This window comes from Micropterus salmoides, unplaced genomic scaffold (genome assembly GCF_014851395.1).
Source record: "Micropterus salmoides isolate LMB-PRFRI ecotype aquatic unplaced genomic scaffold, ASM1485139v1 Ms_hic_scaffold_2, whole genome shotgun sequence".
NCBI classification, from domain to species: domain Eukaryota; kingdom Metazoa; phylum Chordata; class Actinopteri; order Centrarchiformes; family Centrarchidae; genus Micropterus; species Micropterus salmoides.
Window position 1 is genome coordinate 8,013,348 of NW_024041150.1, and position 19,340 is coordinate 8,032,687.

Below are 19,340 nucleotides of genomic sequence, written 5' to 3' on the forward strand. Positions count from 1 at the left end.
GGTCCTGTACCCCTCCAGGACTCTGAGGCGAGCAGGAAAGATTGCAGCTGAACCCTCTCACCTGGACAGAATCTGTTTCAAACTCACGCCACATGAACAACTTCTTCCCTTCTGCAGCCTCATTAACAAGGTCCAGGTCCCCCCTGCCCCTCCCCCACCTCTACAGCACGTACTGTAAATGTTTGCACGTGTAAATCTGATCTGATGTGAATATTTCTGCCATAATGCACAAATTCTGTGTATGTTTATATATTTCATTTTATACAGATCCCCTCCCCCTGTAATATGTCTGCACAACACAAATCCAGAGTAACGCAGTAACCCTGGACAGGTCGCCAGCCCGTCGCAGGGCCACGCATAGACGAACAATCACTCACGCTCACACCTGAGGACAATTTAGGGTCACCAATCAACCAAGGCCGCATGTGTTTGGACGGTGGGAGGAAACCGGAGCACCCGGAGAGAAGCTCTCCGCATTATCAGTACTCATTAATAATCCTGCTATTTAGAATCACTATCAGCTTTACTGCCAAGTAGTTTTTACACGTAAAAGGAATTTGCTTTGGTGAGTTTACATGAACATGACAAACATATGTAAATATAAAAACATGCAATAAGCAAGCTGTACAAGTTAAGTTATAAAAGTGAGTTAATTACACATACTGTAGTATACAGCACAAAGTTATAATTCTTTTTCTATTATTATTTCTATTTCTTTAATTTATTGAGCAACTGTTAGGAAACAGCTTTGCCCTCGGGGATCAATAAAGTATGCACAGCGTCACAGTTTACATATATTAATGATTTAAATGTTTTGTATTTATGGTTTTAGTTCAGAATCAGAATCAGATTTATTGGTATGTGTACACATACGAGGAATTCAACTCAGGATTGTACATTGCTCACGATGTGCTTACTCATACGAAAATACCATAACACAATAATAAAATAATAATAAATAAAATCAGACACAAACTAAATAGACAACTAATATACACACTATGAACAAAACAATATAGACATATTGACAAATAGTGCAGTGATCAGAGTGCAAAGGATGCAAGAGTGAACTATTATTCTCATTATGTACATGTTGAAGGTGGAGATGATATACAGGTACACATACACATACATGTACACAGTGTGATGGAACAAAATAAATAAGACCTATGACCTGAGGTAGGTTTATTGGTATACAGTATATACAATATGAGAGTATGAACAGCTCTGAAATACAGAATAATGAATAAATAATAAGTGGAAACCAGTAAACAGGTGGCTGATTAGAGGCAGAGTTACTGGATTATTGCACAGGAATTGTTCCTGACGCTGTGAGTCAGAAATCAGCTGTTCATCAGAGTGATGGCTTGTGGGAGGAAACTGTTCCTGAGCCTGTTGGTTTTGGCGTCCAGTGCTCTGTAGCGCCAGATGGATCTGCAGTGATGTTTCCTGACTCTGGAAATGTTTAAGTCCTGAATGGAGGGCAGGTTGGCACCGATGATATTTTCTGCAGTCCTGACTGTCCGGTGTAGTCTGCTCCTGTCCTTTTTGTTGGCAGATCCAAACCGGACAGTGATGGAGGTGCAGAGGACAGACTAGATGATGGCTGTGTAGAACTGGATCAGCAGCTCTTAGGCAGGTTGAGCTTCCTGAGCTGACGCAGGAAATACATCCTCTGCTGGGCCTTCTTGATGATGGTGTCAGTGTTGGGCTCCCACTTCAGTTCCTGGGATATAGTGGATAACAGAAACCTGAAGGATTCCACAGCAGACACAGGGCTGTTGAGTACGGTGATCGGGGGCAGAGTGGGGGCTCCTCCTGAAGTCCACGGTCATCTCCACAGTTTTGTGCGTGTTAAGCTCCAGGTTGTTCTGACCGCACCAGAGAGACAGCTGATCAACCTCCCGTCTGTAGGCCGATTGGTCACCGTCCCGGATGAGGGAGATGACCGTTGTGTCGTCAGTGAACTTCAGGAGTTTGACAGATGGGTCTCCTGAGGTGCAGTCGTTGGTGTAGAGGGAGAAGAGCAGTGGGGAGAGCACACACCCCTGGGGGGCGCCAGTGCTGATAGTCCTGGTGCTGGATGTGATGTTCTCCAGCCTCACCTGCTGACTCCTGTCAGTCAGGAAGTCTGTGATCCACTGACAGGTGGAGGCTGGCACAGTGAGCTGGGTGAGTTTGGTGCTGAGGATGTCCGGGATGATGGTCCACGAACAGAATCCCTGCATGTGTCCCTGGAGAGTCGAGGTGTTGCAGGATGTAATGCAGTCCCAAGCTGACTGCATCATCCACTGACCTGTTAGCCCTGTAGGCAAACTGCAGGGGGTCCAGCAGGGGGCCTGTAATGTCCTTCAGGTGGGCCAACACCAGTCTTTCAGAGGACTTCATGACTACAGATGTCAGGACGACAGGCCTGTAGTCATTTAGTCCAGAGATGGAGGGTTTTTTGTGGACTAGGATGACTGTGGAGCGTTTGAAGCAGGAGGGAACTTCACACAGCTCCAGAGATCTGTTGAATATCTGAGTGAAGATGGGGGCCAGCTGGTCCGCACAGATTTTCAGGCATGATGGTGAGACACCGTCAGGTCCAGGAGCCTTCCTGATCTTCTGCCTTTGGAAGAGGTGGCTCACGTCCTCTTCACAGATCTTGAGTGCAGGTGAGAGGTCAGAGGGGGAAGGTGACTGAGAGGCGTGACTCTGGGCAAACCTACAGTAGAAACCAGTCAGCTCGTTCACTACCAGCAGTGTTGCTCCATTTCTTTGTGGTTCTCACTTTGTTTCATTAACCAGAGGTGTAATGTCGCTCCCATGCAGCATGTGGCGCTGTGATCCTCCCTACGATCCTCCAATAAACCGACGAAGAAGAAAAATCAGCGGCAGACGTAGAAGAAGAAGACGCCTCCCCGTACGCCGCTCCTGTCACAGTGCGCAAATGCGCATCCTACAGCGCGGAGCTCCGGAGGAAAGCAGCGATAAAACCAACCTCACCAGGCTGGGCAACGACACGCTAGGGCGGAAGAGAAAACAGCGCCTGAGGGGGAAGACGGAACCGAGGGGTAAAGTCTGTGACGCGGCAGGTAGGTCCCCCTCACCTGACCCGGGACCTGGCTGTAACAGGCCGGAGTCCGTCAGCGGCGCCGCGTTGCTGCCTGACCCGGGCGGATATGTGGGCAGGCCCGGCACGGCCCGGCACGGCTCCTCGGCGCTGTCATCCATAGTTACTGTACACACAGCGAGCTGCTGCGTTTAGAGAACAACACGCCGAACTCCGTTACAGAAACCCGCTAATTAAGCGCGATTCTACTTATAACGTTTAGCGTTAACGGTAAACATTGTATTTCATGTATGTCACGAGTTTGCTGGATACACTTTGCTATTTGGCTTAACATAAAACCGATCAAACAACACTTAATAGAGAATTCACTTTTAAAACGTGTTTTCTCGCTTTTTCAACACCAAGTTTAATGTTGGCGTCACAACGCAAAAGCTGACAGTTTAGGGGGATTCCCAAGTCCAGAAGTCACCGTTTTTATCTAGATGAGTATAATTTGGTAAATATGTAAGTGCCGAATTTAGCAGACGGGTCTATGGAATCATACTCTAATTAAACAGTTCAAAATATTTCATTTTTCTTGGCCTATACTTAACGGTTCCTTAAATGTTGACATTTTGAAATGACATTTGGCGTGACGTTCCCTAAACAGTGCGACGTGCATATGGCTAACGTTAGCTATCCAACTGCAGTTGACAACTATCCCGTTGACAAGTCGAGGAACGTTTCGTGAACTAGTTAGCTAAGGACGTAAAGACACCCAGGTTCTGTTAAAGCTGTTAAATCTGACAAGGTGAACCCTTGAACACCCGGAACAGGAGCCGCTGCTAACGCTAGCAGCCTCGGCTAGCTGGGCAGAATGTTGCGTTGACCAGGGACCGGGCTATTTACTGACGGCTATGAACTTCAGCACCGTTACAAGCTGATCACAGCAGAAACGCGTACAGTGGAGTCAGACATGGGTAATGTAGTGTTTAATGGTGGAAACGGCGCTAGTGTCACTGCTGATGTGTGTGTTTTTGCTTGTTGGCAGCACTGACTCAGAGTTTCACCAGGTGTTAGACGGAGCCCCGGCGAAGCTAACAGCCGCCTCAGAGACGAGGATCCGCGGCAAACACGGAAAGAGGAAGCGAGGCTCAAACGAAAAGCTCGCTGTTCAGTCCAGCTCAGTTTAACTTTATAACTCCTTTATTAAACTTTGAAGTGTCCAGAAAGGCAGGAGGAGAGTTCAGCGCTGAACAGCTGCTTCAAACTGACACCCAGAGATTAAAAGACGTTATCACGATAAAAAATGTCATCAGGATTCACGTCGTCCTTATTTATTTCAAGTTTAAAGGCTGATTTGATTATTAGGTTACAGTAACGCGTATAAGTGCTTATAAAATGTCTTGGAGAGGTAAGAACTGGTCTCCTCCTGCTGACTGAAGGTCTCCTGTAGGATCAGCCTTCAGTCTCCAGAGAAAACACCTGGAGTCTCCTCACAAGCAGCCGCACTTCACACGAGCTGACCGGCTGGAGGTTTGTTCAGGGTACCTGGTCAGGGCCTCTGGTTTCAGACCTATGAGTGAAAGTTAATGTGGTTTTAAACTCGATGCCAAACAGAGGATCAGTAAACTGAGGCAGAACATTCAGAGCTGCTCTCATCAAATCTTTTTATTCCCAACAAAATAAAATCTAAACGGAAACATTGATGATTCGAATGAACCAAACATGTAGTTTTATTCTTCAGCTCCACTCTGAACACAAAGTGACAGGAGAGGAGCCGTCTGAAGGTTATTCCCGTCTGAAGGTTATTCCAGGCTGAAGGTTATTCCAGGCTGAAGGTTATTCCAGGCTGAAGGTTATTCCAGGCTGAAGGTTATTCCAGGCTGAAGGTTATTCCAGGCTGAAGGTTATTCCAGGCTGTTAGGCGTTGATTCCTTTATCTGATGCTCGGGAGGCGTCGAGCTGCGACGCGGCGTCCACACCAGAATTAAAAGGAGTGCGATCTCCGGCCAGCATGTTTGAATAAAAACACCAAACTCTGTGCATGACTGATGACAGCCAATCACAGCCGAGCGTTTTTGCCCGTCTTCACTAAAACGCTCTCCGGAGTTTCAAAACGAAAAACGGGGTCGGCAGAGTTTCAGACGTCTTCGTTTACGTGTTTATAACCTGTGAGGATGTTTGCTGTGACCATTAACCTCCTGCTCCTCTCTCGCCTCCTCAGCGACCATGGTGGGCGAACGCCGCAATGGGAACCTGCTGGTCCAGCTCGGCCCGCGGCTGCAGGCGTACCCGGAGGAGCTGATCCGCCAGCGACGCAACCACGACGGCCAAACGGAGTACCTGATCCGCTGGTGTCTCGTCACCATCGACGACGGCTCCGGCCCCGGGGGCGGCGCCAGCGAGGCGGGCGGGACGGGCGGCGGCAGCTCCGGGGTGGGCGGGTCCGGCGGCTCCACGTCAGGAGAGAGCAAGACGGAGAACATCCTGATGTGGATGTCGACGGAGGACGTGTACGCCAACTGCCCCACGCTGCTGGGGAAGAGGAAAACGGACTCGCAGCGCCCCCTGCAGCAGCAGGAGACGCAGCAGGGCGGCGAGTCGTCGGACGGCGGGCAGAGGAGCGGCGGCGAGTTCCCGTCTGACGTCACCTTCGACGAGGTGGAGCTGTCGGACATGAAGGAGGACGTGAAGAACCTGGTGCGCCGAGCCAGGAAGCAGATGACCAAGAAGAGCGACTTCTCCATCAGCATCACTCACACCATCCACGTGCTGAGCGCCTACGCCGGCATCGGCTCGCTGGTCGGCGTCTTCAAGGAGACGGGCGCCCTCAACCTGCTGATGGAGCTGCTGTGCAACAAGGAGACGCAGACCAGACGCAGCGCCGGGAAGATGCTGCGGGCGCTCGCCTCGCACGATGCAGGTAACCACACAGCACTGCTCCCTGATTGGCTGGCAGGCAGCATCGATACTCCACGTCCAGTGTTGGACATGGATGTGGCGCCTGCAGGAAATGAGGGTCGCAGCATACGACCTCTTCTTCTTCTTCTTGTCGAGCGGGTTGTTGGTTTCCTGTCTTTATGCTAAGCTAACTAGCTGCTGACTGAAACATAAAGCTGCAGCTAACGATTATTTTCCTCATCGATTAATCTGTTGATCGATTAGAAGGTCGGCCCATAAAACTGTGAAAATGTTGATCAGTGTGTGTTGAAGCCGAGACGACGAGACCGTCCTGTCAGAGGAAACCAGAACATGTTTGAGACGCTGAATCAGAGAATGTCTTTAAAGAAAGGAGAAATTAACCGATAATAGGTGGAGGTTAATTTAATCGTCGCAGCTCGACTGACGTATGCAGAAAGTTGGGCACCGATGAACGGAATACAGTCGCTTTATTAGCAGCTGCTGAAACCCTGCGGTGGTTTCCTTGGAGGCGGGCTGAGACCCTCCCCCTCAGGCGGAGTTGGACCAATCGGGAGCTGTCGTGTGTGATTCTGCAGCTCTTTGCATTAAAACAGTAATTGGACAGTTTTTCTTCTTGTTGGTATAAAACGTTTCATCAGTTGTAATCGGTCTGCTTGCTTCTGCTGTCGGTGTTTTTTTTGGGCTCTACGGGTCGTTTGCTTGTTAACGAGGAGGCGTCTCTCTCTCCGTCCGTCTCTGCTCCCGTTTGTGTGAACCGCCGAGTCCTCGTCGGCCGACAGGATCCGTCCAGCTGCTCTTCTTCTACATCTTTAAATAATGGCTCCTCCCTGGAGCCGGCCTCCTTCTCTGTTGGCCATGTGGAGAAAATCCTGGGCGAGGAGCAGCTGAGAGTTTTACCCATGAGTCATCGGGGCTGCGGGGAGGAAACAAACACGCAGAGAGCTGTTAGTCTGATAACGAGCGCCCAGAGGAGAGAGCGCTCACTCTGCTGCTGCTGGAGCAGCTTTTAAAGGTTTCCTGCAGGACACAGACCAGAGGGATTATCAGGCAGGCAGAGAGGCGGGGCATGATGGGAGGGGAGCAGCCAGCTGTGCGGAGATCCTCCATTAAAGACAGATGGAGCGGCAGCGCTCGCGTGTTCACCTGTCTGTCAGCTGCAGGTGTGGGCGGGGCTACATTAGTCTCCTTGAAAAGGGAAAATGATCGTTGCTGATTCACTTTGTGTTTCACAAACAAACCATTACCTGCAGCAGGACGTCAGGAGCAGAGAGTTTGGTGCCAAGTCGGTCCAACACGTGCAGGATGGCGGCCAGAGCAGCTGCAGCTCCGCCGTCGACTTTAGAAATAATATTTAGTTTCTAATAATATTTCATATTTTTTGCCGGCTGTTTGCTTCAGTTTGATCACCTGCAAATCACCAAAGGTGACGAAGCAGTTTGCAGCTCTAAGAACTGGCCGACGGTCAAAGGCTCCTGCGGGAGGAGGCGGGGAGCGTTCAGTAATAATGATTAGTGCTTCAATATCAAACCACAGCCAGTAGAGACGGACACCACCCAAAGAAAAGTCCAGAAAATGAACGGTTTTAATTCAGATTGTCTTAATTAAATGTGTGTATTGAAGGAGTGGATGTTGACAGACTGCAGAGTAAACAAAGGCAAGTGTTTCCTCCTGAGACCTGTGGCCTGTACTACCAAGCAGTTAGCTTCAGGAGTAACTTCCCCTTTAACCCGTACTACGAAAGGTGTTACCCGAGGTCTGTTGCCATGGCGATTTACGCTTCATCCCTGAACCGCTCCCAGCAGGTTTTGTTGGCGGTTAACTGGAGGTTCTCCTGCACGTGGACTTCACATCTGTACTCAGTGTTACTGATGAGAAGTATTCATCCACGCCGCTTCATAAAACACGTTTAGATCCTGATTTGTTCCCCGAGGCGTTCAGACAGCGAGCCCTGCGGCCAGCCGGGATTCTAGAGAGGTTTCTGAGATGGAGCCCGTCTGTAGGCTGTAACTGAGTGTTTTCACATATGTAGATAGATTACTATTTTACGTGTGGAGCCGGGCTCGGGCTTAATAACCCAGGAAAACAATCCTAGAAAAATTGGAAATTTCCCTCCGTTTTCTTCCGAATGATCCGAGGCAAAGTCTCTGAGGGGCAGGATGGTGACTGTGGGCTAAACTCACCGCTGAATCTGACTTTCCAGTGCGTGCATAATACACGGCAGACGTGTGTGCGATGTTGCAGCCTTGCAGAGTGAAGTTTGATGTCAGAGAATATTCAAGTTTCTTACTCGGAGATGAAATTGTGTCTGGGATTATTCCCCCTCTCCTTCTGTTACAGTGGACCTCATGTGCAGCTGGACCTTTACATCTTCGTCATATTCCACATAAAATACAGGATAGAGATCTGAACTACAAGAACACTGAAGAGAATCAGGCTACAAGTTTAGTCCAACAAGCCTCCCTGGCTTTGTCGGCCGCCACGATATTAGATTTAGCCGTTAATGTGTCTTCACATTCAGAATTTCCTGACACTGCCAACGTGCTTCCTCTGGAGAAATATGGAGCGTGTGGCGTTCAGAAAAAACTCAATCTGATCCACCTTCGTAGTTTAACTCCAGTGTGGCAGTTTCTGTAAATAATAGTTAGACCTGCTCTGCATGAACACGCAGACAAAAATGTAAAAGCTGCCGTCCTGCCAGCTTCCAAATCTGTGTTTGTTGCCATGTTGGCTCCTCCCCCCTTCAGCAGCTGCAGCTTTTCCTGCACTGGTTGAAGGAAATGTTCCATAGTAATATTAATCAGATAGTAAATCTCTCTGTCTGATCCGAATAGTTTTAATGTTCCTCTGGATGGACGGAGCTCTTTAAAATAGAAAATAAAAGCCAGGTGCGGTCAGACTGCAGGAGGCTAACGCTGCCTCTACCTTTACACTGACAGGTTTACTGTGTCCGATAACTTCAGGTTCAGACAGAGACGGGCTCGGTCTCCTCCTCCACCCACCAAGGAGGAGTTGTTTTCCTTTTGGGTTTCTTAGGAACCAGGAGACGAGGAATGTGCTTGTTTATCGTCAGACGTTGAGCTGAGTCAGACGGCCAACGAATGAACTCCTGCTGAAGAGGAAGTTCAACTCTGTTTCATTCATGCGGCCCCCATGCAGCTCCCCTGCGCCTCGAGGCTGCGGCCCCCCCTGCGGCTCGAGGCTGCGGCCCCCCCTGCAGCCGGCCGCGGCCCCCCTGGAGCTCCCCTGCAACTCGAGGCTGCGGCCCCCCCTGCGGCTCGAGGCTGCGGCCCCCCCTGCAGCCGGCCGCGGCCCCCCTGGAGCTCCCCTGCAGCTCGAGGCTGCGGCCCCCCCTGCAGCCGGCCGCGGCCCCCCTGCAGCTCCCCTGCGGCTCGAGGCTGCGGCCCCCCTGCAGCTCCCCTGCGGCTCGAGGCTGCGGCCCCCCTGCAGCTCCCCTGCGGCTCGAGGCTGCGGCCCCCTGCAGCTCCCCTGCGGCTCGAGGCTGCGGCCCCCCCTGCAGCCGGCCGCGGCCCCCCTGCAGCTCCCCTGCGGCTCGAGGCTGCGGCCCCCCTGCAGCTCCCCTGCGGCTCGAGGCTGCGGCCCCCTGCAGCTCCCCTGCGGCTCGAGGCTGCGGCCCCCCCTGCAGCCGGCCGCGGCCCCCCTGCAGCTCCCCTGCGGCTCGAGGCTGCGGCCCCCTGCAGCTCCCCTGCGGCTCGAGGCTGCGGCCCCCTGCAGCTCCCCTGCGGCTCGAGGCTGCGGCCCCCTGCTCAGCACTGAGCTCAGTGTGAAACCTCCCTGCAGGTTTCTTACTTCTGTTTTCTCTAAACTATGAACCACTGAGCTCCGTCATGCTGACGTTTCCTTCCTTTTCTTTTACAGAATATTGACCCTAAAACAAAGAGTGAAGTTGTTGCCTGTCCGAGCTGTAGTCTGCTGCTCTTCCCCTCTGCAGAAAGTTCACGATCACAGCCAGTCAATCGGATCGGTATTTTATTTCTGTCCTCCAGGGACCAGAATCTGCCACCGCCTGATCCAGCGTCGGCCTCCTGTCCTGTCGGGCGGCGTTCTGCTCAGGCGCTTCTGTAGAAACGTGTCGTAGTGAGACGTCGCCGCTGCTCTCTGGTCTGTCGTGGTCACATGGAGGAAGTTCAGAGTGCTGCTTCATCGTGGTTTAACGCTCTGAGAGCCGGCGTGACTCAACAGGTCCTGGTTTACAGGTTTAGGTTCAGCTCGGCGCTCAGAGGTTTCAGAACACAGATCATGGATTTGATTAACAGGATCGAATTCATCCTCAGGGGCCCGGCGTCGGCCCTCGGTGCTACCCGGGTTCTGACTGGAACAGGTCCACGGCGCCGACACCCCGAGGAAGGCTAAAGCTTGGGCACGTTGTTTCAAATCTTTGCTGAGTCATATTTTCCTTTGTTGCACATCACACGACCCGTCACATGACACGCCCTGTGGTTACTTCCTGAAATAACATCAGCAGTCCTGTGAGTCAGTGAACTGTTAACACAATGGTTGAAAGTGGGCGGGGCCAGATGTCTTCAGGTGTAGTGTGACTGAGTATCAGTCTGCAGCTGATTGAAACTAATAACTGACTGTAGTGATGATTTCCATTCTTTCATTAAGCCTCTTTTTAGCGCTCAGCTGTGACCTTTAGCTTCTGGTTGTCTAGTGCTAATAAAATGAGTTCTGCTGTAGGAGTAGATCCGTTAACGGACACGTGAGCAGGTCTGATCTGTTTCTGATCAGGGAAACTACAGAAAACATTAGAGCTCATAACGTGAAGGAACTCGTCTCTGGACCTCACGGAGTCCTGATCAGAGGGAAGTATGATGTCATCAACTGATCAGCAGCTTTAATTTAATCATTGATGTTTGTCTCCCTGCCGCCTCCTCCTCCTCCCCCCTGACTCCTCCTCCTGTCCCCCTGCAGGGAGTCGGGCCTACGTCTTGCTGTCCCTCAGTCAGCAGGACGGCATCGAGCAGCACATGGACTTTGATAACCGCTACACTCTGCTGGAGCTGTTTGCAGAGACCACCTCCTCAGAGGAGCACGGGATCTCCTTCGAAGGGATCCACCTGCCTCAGGTAGACCCTCACCTGTCCTGAGCCTCCTCACGTCTCCTCTTGTTGTTGTCGTCCTCCTTCATGTCCTTCCTGTCCTCAGATTCCCGGGAAGCTGCTGTTCTCTCTGGTGAAGCGTTACCTGTGCGTCACGTCTCTGATGGACAAACTCAACACGGCGGGGACGGAGTCCAGCTCTGACAGGCAGGACGCCAGCCCCTCCCCCGCCTCCTCCTGCAGCACCGCCCACCAGACGGAGCACCTGCGCGTCCAGCGAGAGTTCGACTTCACCATGGCCATGGCCAACCTGATCTCAGAGCTGGTCCGCGTCATGGGCTGGGACCGGAACCGCCAGCCCCCCGACAGCTCCGCCCTCCAGTCTGGAGGAGGCGGGGCCTGCGGGGAGGAGCAGGGGGAGGAGGCCTCCCGTCCCGTCCTCAGGTCCATCTTCCAGCCTCGTTTCTGCACTTCCCCCGTCGTCCTTCACACCACCGCCGCCGTAGCCGCTCCCGCCGCCACGCCGCCGAAGAAGAAGACCGGAAACGGATACAAGACGCGCTCAGATTTCGCCAGCCGCTCGTCCTACGTGGAGTACGTCCAGGACAACCTGAAGAGCGGCATGATGGTCCGCATGCTGGAGGACTACGAGGAGGTGAGCGCCGGAGACGAAGGGGAGTTTCGCTACAGCAACGACGGCTCGCCGCCTGTTCAGGTGAGGAAACGCGGACCGTTTAAATAGTTTATCACCTGCCGATTAGGACGGCTTCAACTGGACTAGGATCCTGCCGGTTCTCTTCCAGGAACTCTGGAACCAGGTCCAGCCGGAGGAATCGGGGTCTTTAGTAGTTTGTAAAATGACGCTTTTTCAGTAATTATCTTTCGCCCTAAAGATCCGGAGGTGAACCGCACAGCGTGTTTATACAGAGTCCACCAGGACCGGGACCCTGCAGGCGTTTGATTGGCCGCTGCAGATTTAGAAATTAAAGGTGCAGAGATCAAATCCCGGCCCGGTGAACTACATCAGTACTTGACCCCGGTTCCTCTGTGAGGCAGACCTGCAGCAGGTCAGAGAGTCACTGATGTGATTCAGGTTGACTCCCTCCAGACCCTGATCTGTACCGTAATGCCCCCTCTGTCTGTACGCTGTGTGCAGGTGTACTGGAACTCCCTGTCCAGGACTTACTGGGTCCACTGGCACATGGTGGAGATTCTGGGCAGCGGCAGCAGCAGTCAGGCTGAGAAGGAGACGCAGGAGAAGGCCTCCACTCTGACAGAGACTCTCAAACTCACCGCAGGTAAGACCTGATCCCAGGGCCTCACCTGTCTGTCCACCTGAGGTCTCTCTTGCCTGTCTCACCCTGTCTCACCCTGTCGCTCTCTCCTCTCTGTCTCACCCTCTCTGTCTCTCTCTCCTCTCTGTCTCACCTTGCCTGTCTCACCTCGCCTGTCTCACCTCGCCTTGTCTCTCTCTCTTCCATCTCTGTCTCTCTCCTGCCTGCCTGTCTCACCCTGTCTCTCCTGTCGCTCTCTCCTCTCTGTCTCACCTTGTCTGTCTCACCTTGCCTGTCTCACCTCACCTTGTCTCTCTCTTCCATCTCTGTCTCTCTCCTGCCTGCCTGTCTCACCCTGTCTCTCCTGTCGCTCTCTCCTCTCTGTCTCACCCTCTCTGTCTCTCCTGGCGCTCTCTCCTCTCTGTCTCACCCTGCCTGTATCACCCTGTCTCAACCTGCCTGTCTCACCCTGTCTGTCTCTCCTGCCTGCCTGTCTCCTCTCTGTCTCACCTCACCTTGTCTCTCTCTCTCTTCCCTCTCTGTCTCTCCTCTCTGTCTCACCCTGTCTGTCTCTCCCGCCTGCCTGTCTCTCCTGTCGCTCTCTCCTCTCCTGTCTCACCTTGTCTGTCTCACCTTGCCTGTCTCACCTCACCTTGTCTCTCTCTTCCATCTCTGTCTCTCTCCTGCCTGCCTGTCTCACCCTGTCTCTCCTGTCGCTCTCTCCTCTCTGTCTCACCCTCTCTGTCTCTCCTGGCGCTCTCTCCTCTCTGTCTCACCCTGCCTGTATCACCCTGTCTCAACCTGCCTGTCTCACCCTGTCTGTCTCTCCTGCCTGCCTGTCTCCTCTCTGTCTCACCTCACCTTGTCTCTCTCTCTCTTCCCTCTCTGTCTCTCCTCTCTGTCTCACCCTGTCTGTCTCTCCCGCCTGCCTGTCTCTCCTGTCGCTCTCTCCTCTCCTGTCTCACCTTGTCTGTCTCACCTTGCCTGTCTCACCTCACCTTGTCTCTCTCTTCCATCTCTGTCTCTCTCCTGCCTGCCTGTCTCACCCTGTCTCTCCTGTCGCTCTCTCCTCTCTGTCTCACCCTCTCTGTCTCTCCTGGCGCTCTCTCCTCTCTGTCTCACCCTGCCTGTATCACCCTGTCTCAACCTGCCTGTCTCACCCTGTCTGTCTCTCCTGCCTGCCTGTCTCCTCTCTGTCTCACCTCACCTTGTCTCTCTCTCTCTTCCCTCTCTGTCTCTCCTCTCTGTCTCACCCTGTCTGTCTCTCCCGCCTGCCTGTCTCTCCTGTCGCTCTCTCCTCTCCTGTCTCACCTTGTCTGTCTCACCTTGCCTGTCTCACCTCACCTTGTCTCTCTCTTCCATCTCTGTCTCTCTCCTGCCTGTCTGTCTCACCTTGTCGGTCTGTCTAACCCTGCTTGTACCTCCTGCCTGTCTCTCCTGTCGCTCTCTCCTCTCTGTCTCACCCTGTCTGTCTGTCTCCTCTCTGTCTCACCCTGCCTGTTCACCCTGTCTCTCCTGTTGGTCTCTCCTCTGTCTCACCCTGTCTGTCTCACCCTGCCTGTTCACCCTGTCTCTCCTGTTGGTCTCTCCTCTGTCTCACCCTGCCTGTTCACCCTGTCTCTCCTGTTGGTCTCACCCTGCCTGTCTCACCCTGCCTGTCTCACCCTGCCTGTCTCACCCTGCCTGTCTCACCCTGCCTGTCTCACCCTGCCTGTCTCCTCTCTGTCTCACCCTGCCTGTCTCACCCTGCCTGTCTCTCCTGCCTGCCTGTCTCACCCTGCCTGTCTCTTCTCTCTGTCTCACCCTGCCTGTCTCACCCTGCCTGTCTCTCCTGCCTGCCTGTCTCACCCTGTCTGTCTCACCCTGTCTGTCTCTCCTGCCTCTCTGTCTCACCCTGCCTGTCTCACCCTGCCTGTCTCACCCTGCCTGTCTCCTCTCTGTCTCACCCTGCCTGTCTCACCCTGCCTGTCTCTCCTGCCTGCCTGTCTCACCCTGCCTGTCTCTTCTCTCTGTCTCACCCTGCCTGTCTCACCCTGCCTGTCTCTCCTGCCTGCGTGTCTCACCCTGTCTGTCTCACCCTGTCTGTCTCTCCTGCCTCTCTGTCTCACCCTGTCTGTCTCTCCTGCCTGCCTGTCTCACCCTGCCTGTCTCTTCTGCTCCCACAGTGAGCCAGACGTTCTTCTCGAAGCCTCCCGGCGGTCTCTACTCGCTGCCCTACCTGTCTGAGGGGCTGCAGAGGGAGCCTCTGGCCCTGAGCCGGGCCGAGTGGTGGGAGATCCTGTTCTTCATCAAGAAGCTGGAGCCCAAACAGCAGCAGGAGGTCAACGGCGTCCTGCTGCAGAGCCTGGACGACCAGGTGAGGAGCGCGCTGGGAAACCCTGCGGCTCTTAACCGTAGCTTAGTGAACCCTGCGGAAACCCTCTGTCCTCCTCTGTCTCTGTCTGTCCCGCAGGAGGCGGAGTTGGACGACTGGGCTCTGATCGGCCTGTCCGTCCCCGGAGACGTGGCCAAGAAGCTGCTGCACTACCTGAAGCAGAAGCTGCCGTCGTCGTGTCTGGGCGACCTGCTCTGCTCTCACACCTTCTCCAAACACTACCTGAGGAGAGGAGGAGGAAGCCTGGAGGACGAGGAGCTGCTGGGTGAGGACGGAGACGCACCCCTCTGCGTCCACGAGGCGGCGAGGACGAGTCTGACTGTGCTTTGTCTTCCAGCTGAAAGCTCTCTGGGTCCGTCCGGCCTGGCAGGAGGAGGAGCAGCAGCAGCAGGAGGAGCAGGTCAGAACTCCACGTCTTCGTCGTCAGCCTCGGCCTCCTCGTCCTCCTCGTCCTCAGCGATGGGCTCCGTCTCCAAGAAGGCGAAAAAGGAACTTCCTGTCGATTCGGGCTTCGGCAGCTCGGAGACGGAGAGCGAGCTGCCCACGGAGGACGAGAGCAAGTACCCCGAGGACCTGGAGGACAAGATGAAAGGTGGGAGGAGTCTGTGAGCGAGGACCACATCAGTAACGCGTTCCGTTCAGAGACATCAGTCCTGTTCTTCTTCTCCCTGCAGTGTTCAACAACCCGCGGGTCCAGGGGAAGAAGACGGTGCTGGAGAAGCTGGGCGAGGTGGTGGACATCCTGAAGAAGGGGGGGTCGGGCTCGGACCAGGCCCAGCAGATGGCCGCCGTCCTCTTCATCACCAGGCTGATGGAGGAGAAGGGGACCCAGGAGAAGAACTCCATGAGGAGCGACTCCGCCCAGACCATACGGTGAGGGGCCACATCAGGGAGCGCTCCAGGAAATACAGGGTACACTGGCGCTTAGCGAGTGTGTTCCAGTAAATACACAGAGCCCGGTCAGGAGCGGCCTGGTAGGGTCCGGGGCCCAGGCGCTGGTTTCAGTTTTATAGCAGAGCTTTAGGGAAAGAACAAAGTACATTTTTAGAAAATAAAAAGTTCACAGACCCGAGTGTTTCTCTTTGTGTCTCGACAGGGACAAGGTCCTGAAGCTGCTGGTGGAGCTGCTGGGCTCGTCCTCTAAAGACCTGCTGGTCTGCACGCTCAGGCTCACCCACCTCCTCATGATCAAGTACGAGTGGAGGGTTTCCTTCGCCACCGAGGGCGGGGTCAAGGCCATCCTGTCCTGCATGCAGGAGTTCTCCACCGTGGCCCACGTCCAGCAGCTGGCGCTCGCGGTGAGACTCGCAGCAGAGCTGATCGTCACAACGTTTCTGACTCCTCTCTGTAGAAGCGTTACCTTCATATTTCTGAGTGCGATATCGGGTCAGCTGATCTAGTCACACGGCGTGTTTGTGTGCTGCAGCGCTTAATCAGTTCATTACTTTGCAACTCTTTTGGTAACGGCTTCATCGGGTTGGGTTTTATTCTCCTCCATGACGGATCTCTTTGGGCTGTGGACACAACGAGACGTTTGGAAACTCTGAGCGACAGTTTAGAGACCAAACGACTAATCGACCGTTGAAGAAGATGATGTGTAGTTCCAGCTAAAGGCTTTAGTCACCCACGAGATCGAGACGAGAAGAAATCTGTAATGCTGAATTACATGAAACACTTCCTGTTTCTCAGCTGCGGTTTCTGGTGGCAGATCTGTAGAACATGATGTGGCATCAGCTGGGCGGAGTTAATTATCTCAGTTACTTTTCTATTTCACTGCGAGATAAAATGATCGCGTGATCGTCTTGCGAGAAAGCTTCTTACCGTCGCATCTCGTCTCTCCCCTTGTCGTTTTGTATTTGACGTCAAAGAGCTGGATCAGGCTGTGAGCGGAACCGATCAGATAGTCTGACCTCTGACCTCTGTCGTTGTCAGACTCTGAAGGTGATCACTGGAGCCAGCAAACACGACCTCCGCAGCGTCGGCAGCAGCCTCCCCCTCTCGGAGTCCGGCACTCAGATGATGTTGGAGATCTTCGCCAGCATCGGCTCGGCCACGCCCGAAGGCTCCAAAGGCCTGCTGGGCGCCATCCCCGCCGCCATCGACCTCATGCTCAAGACTAAAGGGTGAGTCTCCGCCGCAGGTCCGGTCTAACCCGCTCTTCTGAGCCGCTTCCTGCCGCTGATCTGTCGCTCTCTGCAGATGCATGCTGTCGGTGCGTAACGGCCTGCTGGTCATCATCATGCTCATCTCCAACCACAAGAGCCTGGCGGAGCAGCTGGTGGCGTGCGACGTCACCGCCGTCCTCAAGAAGTGTCTGACCCTGTCCAGAGCCGAGACCATGCTGGCCATCATCGCCCTCAACCACATCTCCATGGTGCACAAGCTGGAGAGCAAAGGTAAAGTGCGTCAGAGGCCGAGAGAAGAGCTGATCAACGAGCTGAGACTCGTGAGACCAGCACGTTTGATCAGAACCGCAATAACCGCTGTGAGACCTCCTCCGGGCCGAGGTCGACGAAACCGGGTCCGGGTCAAACTGAGCCTCTGTCTCTGTCCCTGTGTCTCTGTCTGTCCCTGTCTGTCCCTGTCTCAGAGTGTCGGGAGCAGCTGGACTTTAAGGACACGGAGCTGCAGATGCTGGTTGTGAGTCTGAAGGAGCTGACGGCCACCAAAGAGGTGATCCAGACTCTGGAGCAGCTGCTGTGTGACGACGCCTCTCAGCTGGAGGAGGAGCGCAGCCAGGTACAGTACTTGAGTCTTTAAAGGTTCAGGATCACAGACCTGCAGGACAATATTTACACACGTCGTTCGTTCAGGTGATCCACAGTCGGGACACGTACCAGGATCTGGTTCGTCTGATGGAGCAGCACCGAGCCGACCGGGCCGTCCAGCTCTCCATCCTCAGGTACTGACTGTGACCTTTGACCCCCCCGACGACGATGCCGTAGAGCTGCTCTGATTGGTCGTTTGTCCCCGCAGGATCCTGAACAAGTTCCTGGATAACTACCAGGAGGACGTGCTGCCGTGGCACGAGAGCATCGAGCCCTGCCTGTCCTCCATGACGGCCTTCATCAACGACAGAGAGGTCAGTACAGGCCGGGAGCGGGCGGAGCAGACGCGCCGTGCGACGTACGTTAACCTCCTGTGATTGGTTGTTCAGGTGGTGCAGATGTTCATCCGCTTCCTGTACCGGCTGGCGTCCCTGAACAAGGACTACGCGGTGGTGATGTGCCGCCTGGGGACCAAAGAGGCCCTGGTGAAGGCTCTGGACAAACACAGCACCAACCTGCTGCTGGTCACCGAGCTGCGAGACCTCATCACCGACTGTGAGAAGTACGCCAGCCTCTACAAGAAGATGACCACCAGCGTCCTCGCAGGATGCATCCAGGTACGGGGGGGGGGGACTATCTGAGTCCAGAGCCGGCAGCGCTTCCTGCGCTCTTGGAGGACATGTGACGCCACCTCGCTGCCACATGTAGTTACATTTTTGGGGAGGTGCGACGTAGATTTGCTGCAGAAGTATAAATCGGCTTTGAGTATCTGAGTCTGATTTGAGACTCGTACTCTGACCACACAACAAACACTACTTCCTGTCATGAAGTCTCTGACTACTTCCTGTTTCCTGTCAGATGGTGTTGGGTCAGATTGAGGAGCATCGTCGCAGCCATCAGCCAATCAACATCCCCTTCTTCGACGTGTTCCTCAGGAATCTCTGCCAAGGTCTGTTTGTGTGTGACGTTTAATAAAGTGCGTGAAAGTGAGTTCTGTGGCTGCGTGAGGGAGACGCTGTCTCACAGCTGGCGGTGTGTTCAGGTTCCAGCGTGGAGCTGAAGGAGGACAAGTGCTGGGAGAAGGTGGAGGTCTCGTCCAATCACCATCGAGCCAACAAACTGACCGACAAGAACCCCAAAACCTACTGGGAGTCCAACGGCTGCACCGGCTCGCACTTCATCAACATCTACATGCACAAAGGAGTCGTCATCAGGTACAACATTGCTACACATGTCAGAGGGCGCACGCCGCTCGAGCAGCGAGGGGTTAAGTGTCTCGCTCAGGGGCACAATGGTGGACGTCACTGTGGGGAATTGAACACGTGTCTCTCACGCCAAAGTGGCCATCACCACCTCTGTCTTTGTTTTCGTAACGGCCACCGGTATGTTGTAGTTACTCGCACGCTGTGCTCGTACAGCATTTTTCCGGTTCGCACGTGTCAATTTTTAGGGGCATATGCGAGCGAAATGGTCTCACTGTAGAACCCTGCTTACATACCCAGCATGCATCGCTGTGACCCTGAAGAACAAGAAGTATGAATTAAAAATGTGAACTTGTGTGCGCAGACAACTGGCCATCCTGGTGGCCAGCGAGGACTCGAGCTACATGCCGGCCCGGATCCTGGTTCTGGGAGGAGACGAGCCCACCAACATCAACACCGAGCTCAACACGGTGAGTCCTCCGCTCTGAAGGAGGCGGGGTCAGCGTGTGTTGAAGCACCTCCCACATCGTCCTACTAGACATGTGACCACCTTTACACAGCAGGCTTCACTAATCAACCGGCTGTGTGTGCGCGCAGGTTAACGTGACCCCGTCGGCCAGTCGGGTCGTCCTCCTGGAGAACATGACCAGGTTCTGGTCCATCATCCAGATCAGGGTCAAGAGATGTCAGCAGGTGAGACTCT

General features: G+C 53.9%; 1 pseudogene; it reads left to right on the forward strand.

The window, feature by feature from the left end:
• Positions 1-2,888: 2,888 nt before the first annotated feature.
• LOC119911420 overlaps positions 2,889-19,340 on the forward strand; it is a 42,571-nt pseudogene continuing 26,119 nt past the window's right edge.